At 39.0% G+C, this 20,068-nt stretch overlaps 21 non-coding genes across 21 annotated transcripts; 11 read left to right on the forward strand and 10 right to left on the reverse strand.

Annotated features, from left to right (window-relative positions):
* Window positions 1-4,944: 4,944 nt before the first annotated feature.
* On the reverse strand, window positions 4,945-5,026 carry Trnal-aag (transfer RNA leucine (anticodon AAG)). Its single transcript has one exon. It is a non-coding gene; the product is annotated as a tRNA-Leu (tRNA).
* Window positions 5,027-5,465: 439 nt separating this feature from the next.
* On the forward strand, window positions 5,466-5,547 carry Trnal-uag (transfer RNA leucine (anticodon UAG)). The gene has a single exon. It is a non-coding gene; the product is annotated as a tRNA-Leu (tRNA).
* A 443-nt stretch (window positions 5,548-5,990) lies between these two features.
* On the reverse strand, window positions 5,991-6,072 carry Trnal-aag (transfer RNA leucine (anticodon AAG)). Its single transcript has one exon. It is a non-coding gene; the product is annotated as a tRNA-Leu (tRNA).
* A 728-nt stretch (window positions 6,073-6,800) lies between these two features.
* Window positions 6,801-6,882, forward strand: Trnal-uag (transfer RNA leucine (anticodon UAG)). The gene has a single exon. It is a non-coding gene; the product is annotated as a tRNA-Leu (tRNA).
* Window positions 6,883-7,325: 443 nt separating this feature from the next.
* On the reverse strand, window positions 7,326-7,407 carry Trnal-aag (transfer RNA leucine (anticodon AAG)). The gene has a single exon. It is a non-coding gene; the product is annotated as a tRNA-Leu (tRNA).
* Window positions 7,408-8,135: 728 nt separating this feature from the next.
* Window positions 8,136-8,217, forward strand: Trnal-uag (transfer RNA leucine (anticodon UAG)). Its single transcript has one exon. It is a non-coding gene; the product is annotated as a tRNA-Leu (tRNA).
* Window positions 8,218-8,661: 444 nt separating this feature from the next.
* Window positions 8,662-8,743, reverse strand: Trnal-aag (transfer RNA leucine (anticodon AAG)). The gene has a single exon. It is a non-coding gene; the product is annotated as a tRNA-Leu (tRNA).
* Window positions 8,744-9,184: 441 nt separating this feature from the next.
* On the forward strand, window positions 9,185-9,266 carry Trnal-uag (transfer RNA leucine (anticodon UAG)). Its single transcript has one exon. It is a non-coding gene; the product is annotated as a tRNA-Leu (tRNA).
* A 444-nt stretch (window positions 9,267-9,710) lies between these two features.
* Window positions 9,711-9,792, reverse strand: Trnal-aag (transfer RNA leucine (anticodon AAG)). Its single transcript has one exon. It is a non-coding gene; the product is annotated as a tRNA-Leu (tRNA).
* Window positions 9,793-10,518: 726 nt separating this feature from the next.
* Trnal-uag (transfer RNA leucine (anticodon UAG)) lies at window positions 10,519-10,600 on the forward strand. Its single transcript has one exon. It is a non-coding gene; the product is annotated as a tRNA-Leu (tRNA).
* Window positions 10,601-11,041: 441 nt separating this feature from the next.
* On the reverse strand, window positions 11,042-11,123 carry Trnal-aag (transfer RNA leucine (anticodon AAG)). The gene has a single exon. It is a non-coding gene; the product is annotated as a tRNA-Leu (tRNA).
* Window positions 11,124-11,560: 437 nt separating this feature from the next.
* Window positions 11,561-11,642, forward strand: Trnal-uag (transfer RNA leucine (anticodon UAG)). Its single transcript has one exon. It is a non-coding gene; the product is annotated as a tRNA-Leu (tRNA).
* A 1,246-nt stretch (window positions 11,643-12,888) lies between these two features.
* On the forward strand, window positions 12,889-12,970 carry Trnal-uag (transfer RNA leucine (anticodon UAG)). The gene has a single exon. It is a non-coding gene; the product is annotated as a tRNA-Leu (tRNA).
* Window positions 12,971-13,414: 444 nt separating this feature from the next.
* Window positions 13,415-13,496, reverse strand: Trnal-aag (transfer RNA leucine (anticodon AAG)). Its single transcript has one exon. It is a non-coding gene; the product is annotated as a tRNA-Leu (tRNA).
* A 1,014-nt stretch (window positions 13,497-14,510) lies between these two features.
* Window positions 14,511-14,592, forward strand: Trnal-uag (transfer RNA leucine (anticodon UAG)). The gene has a single exon. It is a non-coding gene; the product is annotated as a tRNA-Leu (tRNA).
* A 447-nt stretch (window positions 14,593-15,039) lies between these two features.
* Trnal-aag (transfer RNA leucine (anticodon AAG)) lies at window positions 15,040-15,121 on the reverse strand. Its single transcript has one exon. It is a non-coding gene; the product is annotated as a tRNA-Leu (tRNA).
* Window positions 15,122-16,139: 1,018 nt separating this feature from the next.
* On the forward strand, window positions 16,140-16,221 carry Trnal-uag (transfer RNA leucine (anticodon UAG)). Its single transcript has one exon. It is a non-coding gene; the product is annotated as a tRNA-Leu (tRNA).
* A 446-nt stretch (window positions 16,222-16,667) lies between these two features.
* Window positions 16,668-16,749, reverse strand: Trnal-aag (transfer RNA leucine (anticodon AAG)). Its single transcript has one exon. It is a non-coding gene; the product is annotated as a tRNA-Leu (tRNA).
* A 731-nt stretch (window positions 16,750-17,480) lies between these two features.
* On the forward strand, window positions 17,481-17,561 carry Trnal-uag (transfer RNA leucine (anticodon UAG)). The gene has a single exon. It is a non-coding gene; the product is annotated as a tRNA-Leu (tRNA).
* A 439-nt stretch (window positions 17,562-18,000) lies between these two features.
* On the reverse strand, window positions 18,001-18,082 carry Trnal-cag (transfer RNA leucine (anticodon CAG)). The gene has a single exon. It is a non-coding gene; the product is annotated as a tRNA-Leu (tRNA).
* A 729-nt stretch (window positions 18,083-18,811) lies between these two features.
* Window positions 18,812-18,893, forward strand: Trnal-uag (transfer RNA leucine (anticodon UAG)). The gene has a single exon. It is a non-coding gene; the product is annotated as a tRNA-Leu (tRNA).
* Window positions 18,894-20,068: the final 1,175 nt, after the last annotated feature.

Consider the following 20,068-nt stretch of genomic DNA (forward strand, 5'->3'; position numbering starts at 1 on the left):
TTCGGATTTACAGATTTAGGTGTCACAAAGTTCGTTATGTACCAAATTTTATTAATTTCGGTGGTGACATTGTTATGTTTACCTACCCCGGGCAAACTTATGAATGTCGGAAGTGTGGCCAAAAATCACACAAGGCGGCAGAGTGTAGAGCACTGTGGTGTTCTAACTGCGACGGTTTCTCCCCCCATGAGAATCCTCATACAGAGAAGGACTGTACAAATCCATGCCGAATGTGTGACTCAGGGCTTCATACGGTCAGTGACTGTTGTGCGAGAGCAGTGTCGTACGCGGCGCGAGTTAAGGGAAACCTACCGACTATGCGCCAGTATAATAAGGAAGACGCCGTAAAACAAGATGACATTGATGTTGACGTCAGCGACGATGATGATCCATTCAACGCACCTGCTATGGAACTGGTTCAAGACAGCGAGGAGAACGAAGACGAAATCGACGGGAATGGTGACGACAGCGCCGATGAAGACGTCAGCGACGACAGCGAGTCTGATAAGGAGATGGACGTCCGGGAGAATACTAAGAACACCGAAGAAGTGGATGTTGGTGATAATGAAACGTCATCAGCTGTCCCAAGGGTGAAGAATGTGGTCGTGGCTGACGTGCATGCTCCCGACGTGCGTTCACCAGTCCCAGTCGAGGAAAAGCGAGCTAAGTTGGACAATGGCAGTACAGCCGAAGAGGCAGCGTCATCTATCCCGCCCAGTTCCCATCCTACTGATTATGATGGTGTTGATGCTGATCAGTCGTCAGACTGTATGACGCCGACCCCATCTCAGGAGGGGGACACCATGCTTCTGGAATACAGGAAAAGAAAATCGCTTGCTTCTCGTGCGAGGCAGCGAATGAAAAGAGACAAATGATTTGTAGCGTAATTAGGACTCTCTTATTTGACCACAATGGGTATGTACGCTCTACCTTTACTTACTTTGTATAATGAGCTTAAATAATATTCGTTTTGGGACTTTAAACATTAATGGTTTACGGGATCCGTCTAAACAAGAACATGTCAAGCAATTTGTTTTCGATAAAGGAATTGATGTACTATTCTTACAGGAAACACACTTCGAAAACTATAATGACATTAAATATTTGCAAATCCCAGGCGATGCAAGGTGGGCGTATGGGTCAAATCGAAGTTGTGGGGTGGGAATAATTATTAGGTATACGGTAGACTGCTTTATACGGAAAATACAGAGGTGCCCTAACGGTCGCTACATAAGCCTTAGGGTTGAGCTCAACAACACTGCTTTAAACCTTGTTTGTGTATATGCCCCTAATAATCCAAAGGAAAGAAAAGAGTTTATTTCTAATCTAGATAATGTGATGCAGGGCAGTGAGTTGGTTATTATGGGTGGGGATTTTAATTGTGTTGAGAGCATTGAATTAGATAGAGCTGACTGTGCCACTAATGGAAGGAATGATGGAGTGGACGAAATTAATAATTTGAAAAGAGATTTTGGTATTTGTGATATTTTTAGGAAACTGCATCCGGATAAGAATTGTTACACGTGGTCTAGGCGCCAGTGTGCCAGTAGATTGGATAGATTTTATATCCCTAACGCTGTGTTTAAGTATGTAACCCAGTGTGATGCTGTACATGTGTCTTTTTCTGATCATTCGTGTTTGTTTTTTGATATCTCTTTTGAAGATGTCATTTCATGGGGGCCGTTCTACTGGAAGTGTAATACTTCTGTGTTAAATGACACGGAGCTTGTTGATGATATTAAATCCGTCTTCCATGATATTTTCTCTGTCTGTACAACTGGTCATGCAGATCTAATAGACAGATGGGAGACATTTAAAAGGGAATGTAAAGATAGGATTCGGAGTTACTGTAAGGAAAAATCTATGAACAAAAAACGTGATTTGTTGGTACTTGAACAAGAATTAAATGCGTTGAAATCTAGTCCAATCATTAACTGTGAGCGTATTGACAATGTGAAAAAGACTCTAAATGCCCTTTATAAGTCGAATCATGCGGGAGCGGTTATCCGTGCTAAAGCTGTTCATTTTGATCAGGGAGAAAAACCAACCAAATTATTTCATTAGACGAGAAGTTGGTAGGGGCAGAAAGAAGATGATCAAAAGTATTACTTGTCATAGTGATTCTTCAATATCCCATGAATCTCAGGAAGGCATTGCTAAGTGTATAAGGTCGTATTGTATGAAATTGTATACTGAACAAGATACTGACTCCTCCATTCAAGATGAGTTCTTGTCATCGCTTCCGATGTTAAATGACGATTGTAAAACTGCCTGCGAAGGCCTTTTGACTGAACAGGAGTTGTTTTTTGCAGTAAAAAATATGTCTAAAAACCGTTCGCCGGGATGCGACGGTTTGCCAGCAGAGTTTTATGTACAATTTTGGCCACTGTTTTCGGGTGTGTTTACGGATGTAGTTAATCACTGTTTTAACTTGGGTAGATTAAGTAATTCACAGCGTTCTGGGTTAATCACACTATTATGTAAGGACCCCGACAATGCCGAAAGCATAAAAAACTGGAGGCCAATTAGCTTACTAAATGTAGATTATAAGATTGTTTCTAAAGCTTTGTGCAATCGGTTAAAAAATGTGATCGATACAATTGTACTTCAGAATCAGACATGTGGAATACCAGGCCGAAGTATTTTTGACAACCTTCACTTATTACGAAATACATATGATTATGTTGAACAAAAAGATTTAAAAGGATGCTTTCTTAACTTAGACCAGGAGAAAGCCTTTGACAGAGTAGACTGGTCATTTTTGTTCAAATGTTTAGAGAAATTTAACTTCGGACCCGACTTTTGTAAGTGGGTGCAATTATTATATACTGACATTACAAGTAGTGTTATTGTGAACGGGCACATAACAGAAGAATTTAAACTGAGTCGAGGTGTCCGACAGGGTTGTTCTTTGTCACCATTATTGTATGTTTTGTCCTTAGAGCCCTTTATAGCCGCCATTAGAAACAATGACGAAATTAATGGTGTACGGTTACCCGGCACAAATAAGGAAACAAGAGTGTCGGCATTTGCAGATGATACGACTGCAATTTTATCTGAAGAGAGTTCTGTTCCGCATGTAATTAAACTAGCAGAAAGTTATGGAAAAGCCTCAGGAGCAAAACTCAACTTGTTGAAAAGCACGGTTCTTCCCATTGGTAACTGGGACGAAACTAACGTGCACAGTGGTGGGCTTATCATCACTACAAATTCAAAGATTTGTGGGGTATTTTTTGGACCAGATCAAACAGAACTCAATTCTGAGCGTGTTTTAAGTAAGGTAAAGAAACATGTATCAGCATGGAATGGAAGATATTTGACCCTACGGGGGAGGTCTGTCTTAATTAATACAGTTGCTTTAGCTGTTTTATGGTTTTCTGCACAGTGTACTCTGTTGCCACCTAAATGTGTCAATCAATGTTCCCAAACTGTGTTCAGATTTTTGTGGGATAACAAGCCCGAAAGTTTGAAGAGAGTTGTCGTACATAATAAAATAGGGAATGGAGGTCTAAACGTACATAATATAGATTGTAAAATAAAAGCACTTGGTACTCGGCATGTTTTAAAATTAATTCATGCAACAACAGCGGAATGGAAATACTTTGCCATCTATTGGTTGGGTTTACCCCTAAGACATGTTTGTCGTGAATTCTGTCGTTCCAATGTCCCACATTCTGAAAACATTCCACCTTTTTATAGACTGGCCTTGAGCGCCTGGAGAGAATTTACCACAGGTGTACAGCAACCTGTAACATTGTGTTCAAGCAGGTATATTTATGAATATTTTGTAACAAAAATAGTACATTGTCCAAGAGCAATGGTGTCTATGCCGCATTTGGACTGGGTTAGAATACGGAAAACTGTTTTTCATCAATTCTTAGATCACAATTTGGTCAACTTCAGTTACAAGTTGGTTCATGACATTTTGCCCGTTAAGGAAAAACTTCTTAGGAGAAATGTAGCCACCGATGACTTGTGTGTTTTTTGCTCCCTGTCTGAAACTCGGCAACATCTGTTTGTACAACGCAAAATCGTTCAGGATGTGTTTAATGACTTTAACCGGATATTTGTTTTGTTTGCGAACTACCTACCAAATATGGACTCGGAAACATTAATTTACAAGGTATTCAATTCCACCTTTAACCAGGAAGTTAGAGCTGTGATGGTGTATGTCATATGTGTTCTTCAGTTTAGTATTTGGTGTGTACGCAACGACATAATATTTCAGAAAAAAAAACAGGGATTCTGTTGCTATTGTTAAGGCCGCCAAAGGAATAATTAAAACCCGTATTCATGTTTCGACTAGACAGGCCATCTTTCGAGAAAATCTGGTGTATAAACAAAGTCTTCTGTACATTACGGAATGATAAATTAGTGTATTTATTGAAATGAGCAATTGTTCTATTCACAAAGCAGTCATCTTTTCTGTGATCTTTTATTTCAATTAAGACTGCCTTGTGATTTCAAAAGTTTGTGATAGCCGGGTATTGTGAAATCTTGTGTATTTGATAACAATCTGGGAATAAATTCAACAATTTTCAAAAAAAAAAAAAAAATACTTTGACATGCTCTCAGACGAACACTCTTGAAACTTTCTCATTTTCCTTTGACGATTGGAAGTGAACCAAAATGTAAACTTTAAAAAAGACAAAGAAACTGAAGTTTAGGCTATAATTATTTCCAATGTTACAAATGCTGTTAAATGTGGAAAAATTATCTATTAATGAAAAGTGTTGCAAAATGATACCGTACGGTCTTAACACTTTCGTCAAATACGTTATGAAACTTTAAGAAAGGATAAGCGTCAAGATTTTTGGAACAAATAACGATTAGTTCTGGTGTGTTTTATCAGAAAACCAAACAAAATGACAAAAAAAGAGAAAAAAAACCCCCAACTCTACAACTTTACATAAATGATATAAAAACAAGAAAAGAAATAGCAAATGGCAGCGGTGGGATTCGAACCCACGCCTCCGAAGAGACTGGTGCCTTAAACCAGCGCCTTAGACCGCTCGGCCACGCTACCAGATCCCATAGCCGTAGCGATCGCGTGTGATTTTAAAAGCTAAGAGGCATTCGGAAAGTGGCTCCTCTTAAGGAATAAAGGCAGGTGTGACGTTATTGTTGGGTGATACATAAGTATATTTTCCACTGTGATTTGTGTAAGCTGTTAAAATATATGAGAATTTAGTTTGTTTTTGAGAAAAAGTTTACTGCAGATGGGTGCTATGAGCCTATCCGCCATAGCGAAGGTTATCTTTGCAAAATGTTATGATTTTACGTCCAGAAGCAAGAGCTGAACAATGTTAATGCATGACAAGTTGACTTCGCCAACTTCACCAGATGAATTTTCAGAAAAAGTAGTGTGCTCTTGTGTAACATATAAAATATGTGCTAACCGGAAGTGGTGTAGGCCTTGTTAGAATGTCAGTGTTTTTTTTTCCGAAATGTTCAATCATCTGTCAGGTAGCGTGGCCGAGCGGTCTAAGGCGCTGGTTATAGGCACCAGCCTCTCAGGAGGCGTGGGTTCGAATCCCACCGCTTCCATACGGGTTTTTTTTAATTTTTGGCTTGAAATAAAATACGTGCTTTGCTTTGCCGAATACTTTGACATGCTCTCAGACGAGCACTCTTGAAACTTTCTCATTTTCCTTTGACGATTGGAAGTGAACCAAAATGTAAACTTTAAAAAAGACAAAGAAACTGAAGTTTAGGCTATGTCTATTTCCATTGTTACCAATGCTGTTAAATGTGGAAAAGATATCTATTAATGAAAAGTGTTGCAAAATGATACCGTACGGTCTTAACACTTTCGTCAAATACGATATGAAACTTTAAGAAAGGAGAAGCGTCTGGATATTTGGAACAAATAACGATTAGTTCTGGTGTGTTTCATCAGAAAACCAAACAAAATGACAAAAAAAGAGACAAAAAAACCCCAACACCACAGCTTTACATAAATGATATGAAACAAGAAAAGAAATAGCAAATGGCAGCGGTGGGATTCGAACCCACGCCTCCGAAGAGACTGGTGCCTTAAACCGGCGCCTTAGACCGCTCGGCCACGCTACCAGATCCCATTACCGTAGCGATCGCGTGTGATTTTAAAAGCTAAGAGGCATTCGGAAAGTGGCTCCTCTTAAGGAATAAAGGCAGGTGTGACGTTGTTGTTGGGTGATACACCAGTATATTGTCCACTGTGATTTTTGTAAGCTGTTAAAATATATGAGAGTTTAGTTTCTTTTTGAAAAAAAGTTTACTGCAGATGGCTGCTATGAGCCTATCCACCATAGCGAAGGTTAGGTTTGCAAAATGTTATGATTTTACGTCCAGAAGCAAGAGTCGAACAATGTTAATGCATGACAAGTTGACTTCGCCAACTTCACCAGATGAATTTTCAGAAAAAGTAGTGTGCTCTTGTGTAACATATAAAATACGTGCTAACCGGAAGTGGTGTAGGCCTTGTTAGAATGTCAGTGTTTTTTTTTCCGAAATGTTCAATCATCTGTCAGTTATGAGAGTTTAGTTTGTTTGTGAGAAAAAGTTTAATGCAGATGGCTGCTATGAGCCTATCCGCCATAGCGAAGGTTGGCTTTGCAAAATGTTATGATTTTACGTCCAGAAGGAAGAGTCGAACAATGTTAATGCATGACAAGTTGACTTCGCCAACTTCACCAGATGAATATTCAGAAAAAGGAGTGAGCTCTTGTATAAACTATAAAATATGTGCTAACCGGAAGTGGTGTAGGCCTTGTTAGAATGTCAGTGTTTTTTTTTCCGAAATGTTCAATCATCTGTCAGGTAGCGTGGCCGAGCGGTCTAAGGCGCTGGTTATAGGCACCAGCCTCTCTGGAGGCGTGGGTTCGAATCCCACCGCTTCCATACGGGTTTTTTTTTATTTTTGGCTTGAAATAAAATACGTGCTTTGCTTTGCCGAATACTTTGACATGCTCTCAGACGAGCACTCTTGAAACTTTCTCATTTTCCTTTGACGATTGGAAGTGAACCAAAATGTAAACTTTAAAAAAGACAAACAAACTGAAGTTTAGGCTATGTCTATTTCCATTGTTACCAATGCTGTTAAACGTGGAAAAGATATCTATTAATGAAAAGTGTTGCAAAATGATACCGTACGGTCTTAACACTTTCGTCAAATACGATATGAAACTTTAAGAAAGGAGAAGCGTCTGGATATTTGGAACAAATAACGATTAGTTCTGGTGTGTTTCATCAGAAAACCAAACAAAATGACAAAAAAAGAGACAAAAAAACCCCAACACCACAGCTTTACATAAATGATATGAAACAAGAAAAGAAATAGCAAATGGCAGCGGTGGGATTCGAACCCACGCCTCCGAAGAGACTGGTGCCTTAAACCAGCGCCTTAGACCGCTCGGCCACGCTACCAGATCCCATTACCGTAGCGATCGCGTGTGATTTTAAAAGCTAAGAGGCATTCGGAAAGTGGCTCCTCTTAAGGAATAAAGGCAGGTGTGACGTTGTTGTTGGGTGATACACCAGTATATTGTCCACTGTGATTTTTGTAAGCTGATAAAATATATGAGAGTTTAGTTTCTTTTTGAAAAAAAGTTTACTGCAGATGGCTGCTATGAGCCTATCCACCATAGCGAAGGTTAGCTTTGCAAAATGTTATGATTTTACGTCCAGAAGCAAGAGTCGAACAATGTTAATGCATGACAAGTTGACTTCGCCAACTTCACCAGATGAATTTTCAGAAAAAGTAGTGTGCTCTTGTGTAACATATAAAATATGTGCTAACCGGAAGTGGTGTAGGCCTTGTTAGAATGTCAGTGTTTTTTTTTCCAAAATTTTCAATCATCTGTCAGTTATGAGAGTTTAGTTTGTTTGTGAGAAAAAGTTTAATGCAGATGGCTGCTATGAGCCTATCCGCCATAGCGAAGGTTGGCTTTGCAAAATGTTATGATTTTACGTCCAGAAGGAAGAGTCGAACAATGTTAATGCATGACAAGTTGACTTCGCCAACTTCACCAGATGAATATTCAGAAAAAGGAGTGAGCTCTTGTATAACCTATAAAATATGTGCTAAACGGACGTGGTGTAGGCCTTGTTAGAATGTCAGTGTTTTTTTTTCCGAAATGTTCAATCATCTGTCAGGTAGCGTGGCCGAGCGGTCTAAGGCGCTGGTTATAGGCACCAGCCTCTCAGGAGGCGTGGGTTCGAATCCCACCGCTTCCATACGGGTTTTTTTTTATTTTTGGCTTGAAATAAAATACGTGCTTTGCTTTGCCGAATACTTTGACATGCTCTCAGACGAGCACTCTTGAAACTTTCTCATTTTCCTTTGACGATTGGAAGTGAACCAAAATGTAAACTTTAAAAAAGACAAACAAACTGAAGTTTAGGCTATGTCTATTTCCATTGTTACCAATGCTGTTAAATGTGGAAAAGATATCTATTAATGAAAAGTGTTGCAAAATGATACCGTACTGTCTTAACACTTTCGTCAAATACGATATGAAACTTTAAGAAAGGAGAAGCGTCTGGATATTTGGAACAAATAACGATTAGTTCTGGTGTGTTTCATCAGAAAACCAAACAAAATGACAAAAAAAGAGACAAAAAAAACCCCAACACCACAGCTTTACATAAATGATATGAAACAAGAAAAGAAATAGCAAATGGCAGCGGTGGGATTCGAACCCACGCCTCCGAAGAGACTGGTGCCTTAAACCAGCGGCTTAGACCGCTCGGCCACGCTACCAGATCCCATTACCGTAGCGATCGCGTGTGATTTTAAAAGCTAAGAGGCATTCGGAAAGTGGCTCCTCTTAAGGAATAAAGGCAGGTGTGACGTTGTTGTTGGGTGATACACCAGTATATTGTCCACTGTGATTTTTGTAAGCTGTTAAAACATATGAGAGTTTAGTTTGTTTTTGAAAAAAAGTTTACTGCAGATGGCTGCTATGAGCCTATCCACCATAGCGAAGGTTAGCTTTGCAAAATGTTATGATTTTACGTCCAGAAGCAAGAGTCGAACAATGTTAATGCATGACAAGTTGAATTCGCCAACTTCACCAGATGAATTTTCAGAAAAAGGAGTGAGCTCTTGTATAACCTATAAAATATGTGCTAACCGGAAGTGGTGTAGGCCTTGTTAGAATGTCAGTGTTTTTTATTTTCCGAAATGTTCAATCATCTGTCAGGTAGCGTGGCCGGCTGGTCTAAGGCGCTGGTTTTAGGCACCAGTCTTTCAGGAGGCGTGGGTTCGAATCCCACCGCTGCCATTCGGGTTTTTTTTTATTTCTTCCTTGAAATAAAATACGTGCTTTGCTTTGCCGAATACTTTGACATGCTCTCAGACGAACACTCTTGAAACTTTCTCATTTTCCTTTGACGATTGGAAGTGAACCAGAATGTAAACTTTAAAAAAGACAAAGAAACTGAAGTTTAGGCTATAATTATTTCCATTGTTACAAATGCTGTTAAATGTGGAAAAATTATCTATTAATGAAAAGTGTTGCAAAATGATACCGTACGGTCTTAACACTTTCGTCAAATACGATATGAAACTTTAAGAAAGGAGAAGCGTCTGGATTTTTGGAACAAATAACGATTAGTTCTGGTGTGTTTCATCAGAAAACCAAACGAAATGACAAAAAAAGAGACAAAATAAAACCAACTCCACAACTTTACATAAAGGATATAAAAACAAGAAAAGAAATAGCAAATGGCAGGGGTGGGATTCGAACCCACGCCTCCGAAGAGACTGGTGCCTTAAACCAGCGCCTTAGACCGCTCGGCCACGCTACCACATCCCATAACCGTAACGATCGCGTGTGATTTTAAAAGCTAAGAGGCATTCGGAAAGTGGCTCCTCTTAAGGAATAAAGGCAGGTGTGACGTTATTGTTGGGTGATACATAAGTATATTGTCCACTGTGATTTGTGTAAGCTGTTAAACGATATGAGAGTTTAGTTTGTTTTTGAGAAAAAGTTTACTGCAGATGGCTGCTATGAGCCTATCCGCCATAGCGAAGGTTATCTTTTCAAAATGTTATGATTTTACGTCCAGAAGCAAGACCTGAACAATGTTAATGCATGACAAGTTGAATTCGCCAACTTCACCAGATAAATTTTCAGAAAAAGTAGTGTGCTCTTGTGTAACATATAAAATATGTGCTAACCGGAAGTGGTGTAGGCCTTGTTAGAATGTCAGTGTTTTTTTTCCAAAATCTTCAATCATCTGTCAGTTATGAGAATTTAGTTTCTTTTTGAGAAAAAGTTTACTACACATGGCTGTTATAAGCCTATCCACCATAGCGAAGGTTAGCTTTTCAAAATGTTATGATTTTACGTCCAGAAGCAAGAGTCGAACAATGTTAATGCATGACAAGCTGACTTGGCTAACTTTAACAGATGAATTTTCAGAGAAAGGAGTGTGCTCTTGTGTAACCTATAAAATATGTGCTCACTGGAAGTGATGTAGGCCTTGTTAGAATGTCAGTGTTTTTTTTCCGAAATGTTCAATCATCTGTCAGGTAGCGTGGCGGAGTGGTCTAAGGCGCTGGTTTTAGGCACCAGTCTCTCAGGAGGCGTGGGTTCGAATCCCACCGCTGCCATACGGGTTTTTTATTTTATTTCTTGCTTGAAATAAAATACGTGCTTTGTTTTGCCGAATACTTTGACATGCTCTCAGACGAGCACTCTTGAAACTTTCTCATTTTCCTATGACGATTGGAAGTGAACCAAAACGTAAACTTTATAAAAGACAAAGAAACTGAAGTTTAGGCTATAATTATTACCATTGTTATCATTGCTTTAAAATGTGGAAGATTTATCTATTAATGAAAAGTGTTTTCAAAATGATACCGTACGGTCTTAACACTTTCGTCAAATACGATATGAAACTTTAAGAAAGGAGAAGCGTCTGGATTTTGGAACAAATAACGATTAGTTCTGATGTGTTTCATCAGGAAACCAAACGAAATGACAAAAAAGACAAACAAAACCAACTCCACAACTTTACATAAATGATGTAAAACAAAAAAGGAAATAGCAAATGGCAGCGGTGGAATTCGAACCCACGCCTCCGAAGAGACTGGTGCCTTAAACCAGCGCCTTAGACCGCTCGGCCACGCTACCACATCCCATAACCGTATCGATCGCGTGTGATTTTAAAAGCTAAGAGGCATTCGGAAAGTGGCTCCTCTTAAGGAATAAAGGCAGGTGTGACGTTATTGTTGGGTGATACACCAGTATATTGTCCACTGTGATTTGTGTAAGCTGTTAAAATATATGAGTTTAGTTTGTTTTTGAGAAAAAGTTTACTGCAGATGGCTGTTATGAGCCGATCCGCCATAGCGAAGGTTAGCTTTGCAAAATGTTATGATTTTACGTCCAGAAGCAAGAGCTGAACAATGTTAATGCATGACAAGTTGACTTCGCCAACTTCACCAGATTAATTTTCAGAAAAAGGAGTGAGCTCTTGTGTAACCTATAAAATATGTGCTAACCGGAAGTGGTGTAGGCCTTGTTAGAATGTCAGTGTTTTTTTTTCCGAAATGTTCCACCATCTGTCAGGTAGCGTGGCCGAGTGGTCTAAGGCGCTGGTTTTAGGCACCAGTCTCTCAGGAGGCGTGGTTTCGAATCCCACCGCTGCCATACGCGGTGTTTTTTTTTTATTTCTTGCTTGATATAAAATACAGGCTTTGTTTTGCCGAATACTTTGACATGCTCTCAGACGAGCACTCTTGAAACTTTCTCATTTTCCTTTGACGATTGGAAGTGAACCAGAATGTAAACTTTAAAAAAGACAAAGAAACTGAAGTTTAGGCTATAATTATTTCCATTGTTACAAATGCTGTTAAAGTGGAAAAATTATCTATTAATGAAAAGTGTTGTAAAATAATATCCTATGGTCTTAACACTTTCGTCAAATACGATATGAAACTTTAAGAAAGGAGAAGCGTCTGGATTTTGGAACAAATAACGATTAGTTCTGATGTGTTTCATCAGGAAACCAAACGAAATGACAAAAAAGACAAACAAAACCAACTCCACAGCTTTACATAAATGATGTAAAACAAAAAAGGAAATAGCAAATGGCAGCGGTGTTATTTGAACCCACGCCTCCGAAGAGACTGGTGCCTTAAACCAGCGCCTTAGACCGCTCGGCCACGCTACCAGATCCCATAACCGTATCGATCGCGTGTGATTTTAAAGCTAAGAGGCATTCGGAAAGTGGCTCCTCTTAATGAATAAAGGCAGGTGTGACGTTATTGTTGGGTGATACACCAGTATATTGTCCACTGTGATTTGTGTAAGCTGTTAAAATATATGAGTTTAGTTTGTTTTTGAGAAAAAGTTTACTGCAGATGGCTGTTATGAGCCTATCCGCCACAGCGAAGGTTAGCTTTGCAAAATGTTATGATTTTACGTCCAGAAGCAAGAGCTGAACAATGTTAATGCATGACAAGTTGACTTCGCCAACTTCACCAGATGAATTTTCAGAAAAAGGAGTGTGCTCTTGTGTAACCTATAAAATATGTGCTAACGGAAGCGGTGTACGCCTTGTAAGAATGTCAGTGTTTTTTTTTCCGAAATGTTCAATCATCTGTCAGTTATGAGAGTTTAGTTTGTTTTTGAGAAAAAGTTTACTGCAGATGGCTGTTATGAGCCTATCCACCATAGCGACGGTTAGCTTTGCAAAATGTTATGATTTTACGTACAGAAGCAAGAGTCGAACAATGTTAATGCATGACAAGTTGACTTCGCCAACTTCACCAGATTAATTTTCAGAAAAAGGAGTGAGCTCTTGTATAACCTATAAAATATGTGCTAACCGGAAGTGGTGTACGCCTTGTTAGAATGTCAGTGATTTTTTTCCGAAATGTTCCACCATCTGTCAGGTAGCGTGGCCGAGTGGTCTAAGGCGCTGGTTTTAGGCACCAGTCTCTCAGGAGGCGTGGTTTCGAATCCCACCGCTGCCATACGCGGTGTTTTTTTTTTATTTCTTGCTTGATATAAAATACGTGCTTTGTTTTGCCGAATACTTTGACATGCTCTCAGACGAGCACTCTTGAAACTTTCTCATTTTCCTTTGACGATTGGAAGTGAACCAGAATGTAAACTTTAAAAAAGACAAAGAAACTGAAGTTTAGGCTATAATTATTTCCATTGTTACAAATGCTGTTAAATGTTGAAAAATTATCTATTAATGAAAAGTGTTGTAAAATAATATCCTACGGTCTTAACACTTTCGTCAAATACGATATGAAACTTTAAGAAAAGAAGAAGCGTCTGGATTTTTGGAACAAATAACGATTAGTTCTGGTGTGTTTCATCAGGAAACCAAACGAAATGACAAAAAAGACAAACAAAACCAACTCCACAGCTTTACATAAATGATATAAAACAAAAAAGGAAATAGCAAATGGCAGCGGTGGGATTCGAACCCACGCCTCCGAAGAGACTGGTGCCTTAAACCAGCGGCTTAGACCGCTCGGCCACGCTACCAGATCCCATAACCGTATCGATCGCGTGTGATTTTAAAAGCTAAGAGGCATTCGGAAAGTGGCTCCTCTTAAGGAATAAAGGCAGGTGTGACGTTATTGCTGGGTGATACACCAGTATATTGTCCACTGTGATTTGTGTAAGCTGTTAAAATATATGAGTTTAGTTTGTTTTTGAGAAAAAGTTTACTACAGATGGCTGCTATGAGCCTATCCGCCACAGCGAAGGTTAGCTTTGCAAAATGTTATGATTTTATGTCCAGAAGCAAGAGCTGAACAAAGTTAATGCATGACAAGTTGACTTCGCCAACTTCACCAGATTAATTTTTAGAAAAAGGAGTGAGCTCTTGTATAACCTATAAAATATGTGCTAACCGGAAGCGGTGTACGCCTTGTAAGAATGTCAGTGTTTTTTTTCCGAAATGTTCAATCATCTGTCAGTTATGAGAGTTTAGTTTGTTTTTGAGAAAAAGTTTACTGCAGATGGCTGCTATGAGCCTATCCGCCATAGCGAAGGTTAGCTTTGCAAAATGTTATGATTTTACGTCCAGAAGCAAGAGCTGAACAATGTTAATGCATGACAAGTTGACTTCGCCAACTTCACCAGATGAATTTTCAGAAAAAGGAGTGAGCTCTTGTATAACCTATAAAATATGTGCTAACCGGAAGCGGTGTACGTTTTGTAAGAATGTCAGTGTTTTTTTTCCCGAAATGTTCAATCATCTGTCAGTTATGAGAGTTTAGTTTGTTTTTGAGAAAAAGTTTACTGCAGATGGCTGTTATGAGCCTATCCACCATAGCGACGGTTAGCTTTGCAAAATGTTATGATTTTACGTACAGAAGCAAGAGTCGAACAATGTTAATGCATGACAAGTTGACTTCACCAACTTCACCAGATGGATTTTCAGAAAAAGGAGTGAACTCTTGTATAACCTATAAAATATGTGCTAACCGGAAGTGGTGTAGGCCTTGTTAGAATGTCAGTGTTTTTTTTTCCGAAATGTTCCACCATCTGTCAGGTAGCGTGGCCGAGTGGTCTAAGGCGCTGGTTTTAGGCACCAGTCTCTCAGGAGGCGTGGGTTCGAATCCCACCGCTGCCATACGCGGTGTTTTTTTTATTTCTTGCTTGATATAAAATACGTGCTTTGTTTTTGCCGAATACTTTGACATGCTCTCAGACGAGCACTCTTGAAACTTTCTCATTTTCCTTTGACGATTGGAAGTGAACCAGAATGTAAACTTTAAAAAAGACAAAAAAACTGTAGTTTAGGCTATAATTATTTCCATTGTTACAAATGCTGTTAAATGTGGAAAAATTATCTATTTATGAAAAGTGTTGCAAAATGATACCGTACGGTCTTAACACTTTCGTCAAATACGATATGAAACTTTAAGAAAGGAGAAGCGTCTGGATTTTTGGAACAAATAACGATTAGTTCTGGTGTGTTTCATCAGGAAACCAAACGAAATGACAAAAAAAGAGACAAAAAAAACCAACTCCACAGCTTTACATAAAGGATATAAAAACAAGAAAAAGAAATAGCAAATGGCAGGGGTGGGATTCGAACCCACGCCTCCGAAGAGACTGGTGCCTTAAACCAGCGCCTTAGACCGCTCGGCCACGCTACCACATCCCATAACCGTAACGATCGCGTGTGATTTTAAAAGCTAAGAGGCATTCGGAAAGTGGCTCCTCTTAAGGAATAAAGGCAGGTGTGACGTTATTGTTGGGTGATACACCAGTATATTGTCCACTGTGATTTGTGTAAGCTGTTAAAATATATGAGAGTTTAGTTTGTTTTTGAGAAAAAGTTTACTGCAGATGGATGCTATGAGCCTATCCGCCATAGCGAAGGTTATCTTTTCAAAATGTTATGATTTTACGTCCAGAAGCAAGAGCTGAACAATGTTAATGCATGACAAGTTGAATTCGCCAACTTCACCAGATAAATTTTCAGAAAAAGTAGTGTGCTCTTGTGTAACATATAAAATATGTGCTAACCGAAAGTTGGTGTAGGCCTTGTTTAGAATGTCAGTGTTTTTTTTTTCCAAAATGTTCAATCATCTGTCAGTTATGAGAATTTAGTTTCTTTTTGAGAAAAAGTTTACTGCAGATGGCTGTTATAAGCTATCCACCATAGCGAAGGTTAGCTTTGCAAAATGTTATGATTTTACGTCCAGAAGCAAGAGTTGAACAATGTTAATGCATGACAAGTTGACCTTGCCAACTTCACCAGATGAATTTTCAGAAAAAGGAGTGCGCTCTTGTATAACCTATAAAATATGTGCTAACCGGAAATGATGTAGGCCTTGTTAGAATGTCAGTGTTTTTTTTCCGAAATGTTCAATCATCTGTTAGGTATGAGAGTTTAGTTTGTTTTTGAGAAAAAGTTTACTGCAGATGGCTGCTATGAGCCGATCCGCCATAGCGAAGGTTAGCTTTTCAAAATGTTATGATTTTACGTCCAGAAGCAAGAGTCGAACAATGTTAATGCATGACAAGCTGACTTCGCTAACTTTAACAGATGAATTTTCAGAAAAAGGAGTGTGCTCTTGTGTAACCTATAAAATTATGTGCTCACTGGAAGTGATGTAGGCCTTGTTAGAATGTCAGTGTTTTTTTTCCGAAATGTTCTATCATCTGTCAGGTAGCGTGGCGGAGTGGTCTAAAGCGCTGGTTTTAGGCACCAGTCTCTCAGGAGGCGTGGGTTCGAATCCCACCGCTGCCATACGGGGTTTTTGTTTTATTTCTTGCTTGAAATAAAATACGTGCTTTGTTTTGCCGAATACTTTGACATGCTCTCAGACGAGCACTCTTGAAACTTTCTCATTTTCCTATGACGATTGGAAGTGAACCATAACGTAAACTTTAAAAAAAGACAAAGAAACTGAAGTTTAGGCTATAATTATTACCATTGTTATCATTGCTTTTAAATGTGGAAGATTTTATCTATTAATGAAAAGTGTTTTCAAAATGATACCGTACGGTCTTAACACTTTCGTCAAATACGATATGAAACTTTAAGAAAAGAAGAAGCGTCTGGATTTTTGGAACAAATAACGATTAGTTCTGGTGTGTTTCATTAGGAAACCAAACGAAATGACAAAAAAAGACAAACAAAACCAACTCCACAACTTTACATAAATGATATAAAACAAGAAAAGAAATAGCAAATGGCAGCGGTGGGATTCGAACCCATGCCTCCGAAGAGACTGGTGCCTTAAACCAGCGCCTTAGACCGCTCGGCCACGCTACCACATCCCATAACCGTAACTATCGCGTGTGATTTTAAAAGCTAAGAGGGCATTCGGAAAGTGGCTCCTCTTAAGGAATAAAGGCAGGTGTGACGTTATTTTTGGGTGATACACCAGTATATTTTTCCACTGTGATTTGTGTAAGCTGTTAAAATATATGAGAATTTAGTTTGTTTTTGAGAAAAAGTTTACTGCAGATGGATGCTATGAGCCTATCCGCCATAGCGAAGGTTAGCTTTGCAAAATGTTATGATTTTACTTCCAGAAGCAAGACCTGAACAATGTTAATGCATGACAAGTTGACTTCGCCAACTTCACCAGATGAATTTTCAGAAAAAGGAGTGAGCTCTTGTGTAACCTATAAAATATGTGCTAACCGAAGCGGTGTACGCCTTGTAAGAACGTCAGTGTTTTTTTCTTCCAAAATGTTCAATCATCTGTCAGTTATGAGAGTTTAGTTTTGTTTTTGAGAAAAAGTTTACTGCAGATGGCTGTTATGAGCCTATCCACCATAGCGACGGTTAGCTTTGCAAAATGTTATGATTTTACGTACAGAAGCAAGAGTCGAACAATGTTAATGCATGACAAGTTGACTTCACCAACTTCACCAGATGGATTTTCAGAAAAAGGAGTGAGCTCTTGTATAACCTATAAAAATATGTGCTAACCGGAAGTGGTGTAGGCCTTGTTAGAATGTCAGTGTTTTTTTTTCCGAAATGTTCCACATCTGTCAGGTAGCGTGGCCGAGTGGTCTAAGGCGCTGGTTTTAGGCACCAGTCTCTCAGGAGGCGTGGGTTCGAATCCACCGCTGCCATACGTGGTGTATTTTTTATTTCTTGCTTGATATAAAATACGTGCTTTGTTTTGCCGAATACTTTGACATGCTCTCAGACGAGCACTCTTGAAACTTTCTCCATTTTCCTTTGACGATTGGAAGTGAACCAGAATGTAAACTTTAAAAAAGACAAAGAAACTGAAGTTAGGCTATAATTATTTCCATTGTTACAAATGCTGTTAAATGTGGAAAAATTATCTATTAATGAAAAGTGTTGTAAAATGATATCGTACGGTCTTAACACTTTCGTCAAATACGATATGAAACTTTAAGAAAAGAAGAAGCGTCTGGATTTTGGACAAATAACGATTAGTTCTGATGTGTTGCATCAGGAAACCAAACGAAATGACGAAAAAGACAAACAAAACCAACTCCACAACTTTACATAAATGATATAAAACAAAAAGAAAATAGCAAATGGCAGCGGTGGTATTCGAACCCACGCCTCCGAAGAGACTGGTGCCTGAAACCAGCGCCTTAGACCGCTCGGCCACGCTACCAGATCCCATAACCGTACCGATCGTGTGTGATTTTAAAAGCTAAGAGGCATTCGGAAAGTGGCTCCTCTTAAGGGAATAAAGGCAGGTGTGACGTTATTTTTGGGTGATACACCAGTATATTGTCCACTGTGATTTGTGTAAGCTGTTAAAATATATGAGTTTAGTTTGTTTTTGAGAAAAAGAGTTTACTGCAGATGGCTGCTATGAGCCTATCCGCCACAGCGAAGGTTAGCTTTGCAAAATGTTATGATTTTACGTCCAGAAGCAAGAGCTGAACAATGTTAATGCATGACAAGTTGACTTCGCCAACTTCACCAGATGAATTTTCAGAAAAAGGAGTGTGCTCTTGTGTAACCTATAAAATATGTGCTAACCGGAAGCGGTGTACGCCTTGTAAGAATGCCAGTGTTTTTTTTTTCCGAATTGTTCAATCATCTGTCAGTTATGAGAGTTTAGTTTGTTTTTGAGAAAAAGTTTACTGCAGATGGCTGTTATGAGCCTATCCACCATAGCGACGGTTAGCTTTGCAAAATGTTATGATTTTACGTACAGAAGCAAGAGTCGAACAATGTTAATGCATGACAAGTTGACTTCACCAACTTCACCAGATGGATTTTCAGAAAAAGGAGTGAGCTCTTGTATAACCTATAAAATATGTGCTAACCGGAAGTGGTGTAGGCCTTGTTAGAATGTCAGTGTTTTTTTTCCGAAATGTTCCACCATCTGTCAGGTAGCGTGGCCGAGTGGTCTAAGGCGCTGGTTTTAGGCACCAGTCTCTCAGGAGGCGTGGGTTCGAATTCCACCGCTGCCATACGCGGTGTTTTTTTTTATTTCTTGCTTGATATAAAATACGTGCTTTGTTTTGCCGAATACTTTGACATGCTCTCAGACGAGCACTCTTGAAACTTTCTAATTTTCCTTTGACGATTGGAAGTGAACCAGAATGTAAATTTTAAAAAAGACAAAGAAACTGAAGTTTAGGCTATAATTATTTCCATTGTTACAAATGCTGTTAAATGTGGAAAAATTGACTATTAATGAAAAGTGATGTAAAATGATACCGTACGGTCTTAACACTTTCGTCAAATACGATATGAAACTTTAAAAAGGAGAAGCGTCTGGATTTGGAACAAATAACGATTAGTTCTGATGTGTTTCATCAGGAAACCAAACGAAATTACAAAAAAGACGAACAAAACCCCAACTCCACAACTTTACATAAATGATATAAAACAAAAAAGGAAATAGCAAATGGCAGCGGTGGGATTCGAACCCACGCCTCCGAAGAGACTGGTGCTTAAACCAGCGCCTTAGACCGCTCGGCCACGCTACCAGATCCCATAACCGTATCGATCGCGTGTGATTTTAAAAGCTAAGAGGCATTCGGAAAGTGGCTCCTCTTAAGGAATAAAGGCAGGTGTGACGTTATTGTTGGGTGATACACCAGTATATTTTCCACTGTGATTTGTGTAAGCTGTTAAAATATATGAGAGTTTAGTTTGTTTTTGAGAAAAAGTTTAATGCAGATGGGTGCTATGAGCCTGTCCGCCATAGCGAAGGTTAGCTTTGCAAAATGTTATGTTTTTATGTCCAGAAGCAAGAGCTGAACAATGTTAATGCATGACAAGTTGACTTCGCCAACTTCACCAGATGAATTTTCAGAAAAAGGAGTGTGCTCTTGTGTAACCTATAAAATATGTGCTAACCGGAAGCGGTGTACGCCTTGTAAGAATGTCAGTGTTTCTTTTTTCCCCGAAATGTTCAATCATCTGTCAGTTATGAGAGTTTAGTTTGTTTTTGAGAAAAAGTTTACTGCAGATTGGCTGTTATGAGCCTATCCACCATAGCGACGGTTAGCTTTGCAAAATGTTATGATTTTACGTACAGAAGCAAGAGTCGAACAATGTTAAAAACATGACAAGTTGACTTCGCCAACTTCACCAGATGAATTTTCAGAAAAAAGGAGTGAGCTCTTGTATAACCTAA

This window comes from Liolophura sinensis, chromosome 12 (assembly GCF_032854445.1).
Source record: "Liolophura sinensis isolate JHLJ2023 chromosome 12, CUHK_Ljap_v2, whole genome shotgun sequence".
Taxonomy (NCBI): domain Eukaryota; kingdom Metazoa; phylum Mollusca; class Polyplacophora; order Chitonida; family Chitonidae; genus Liolophura; species Liolophura sinensis.